Below are 719 nucleotides of genomic sequence, written 5' to 3' on the forward strand. Positions count from 1 at the left end.
TGATTGTGCCTGTCAGTTAGAGATTGTGGGTTACTGCATTGTCTTGTATGCGTTGTCTCGAATACCTGTTTCTGTTCATGCAGTCTTTTATGAATCACACTTTGAAAAGAGATGGAAAAAAAAAAGATCTTTGTCTTGTATGTATATTTTTTATGATTGTTATTTTTTTTTTGTAATAAATGTACCACTGCCGGTGTTGCAGTGCTTTTGAATCTGTGATCGGGCTTCAAAGGATATGTTCTCAATAGCTTTTTTTGCTATGTCATGTTACGTGTCCAATGGGTCAAAAAGGTTTAGGATGTTTTCAATCAATAAAATATCTGAAAACCAGATTTGTCTCGGTCTCTCGTTATTCATTTGTTTGAGTCTAAATCAAGTCCACTGCTCTGGTTTTTCTCCAGAAAGAAACTTCCAAACATGAGAAGATGCTTATTAGTCGATAAACTTCAGGCTTCTTGTTTTAAATGACAGAGAGAGAGAGAGAGAGAGCGGTCTCTTTTCACATGACGTTAGCCATTCAGTGGCTTTCAGAGCAGTTCCCTGTCCCTCACTCAAATCCCTGCCGGGCCCAACAGGCCCGGCCAGAAACCCGTCCAGAACTGGCCCACTGCTGCCAGAGAAGAGCTGTTGTTGAATGCGAGGGGGATTTGCATCCACCACTTCAACGCTTTCGTAGAGTGACTATCTTTGCCTGCTCATCAAATTCTCTCTGTTCACGG

The sequence above is a fragment of the Cebidichthys violaceus genome, unplaced genomic scaffold (genome assembly GCF_023349555.1).
Source record: "Cebidichthys violaceus isolate CVI_PGR_0920_01 unplaced genomic scaffold, fCebVio1.0.p SCAF_49, whole genome shotgun sequence".
Lineage (NCBI taxonomy): Eukaryota > Metazoa > Chordata > Actinopteri > Perciformes > Stichaeidae > Cebidichthys > Cebidichthys violaceus.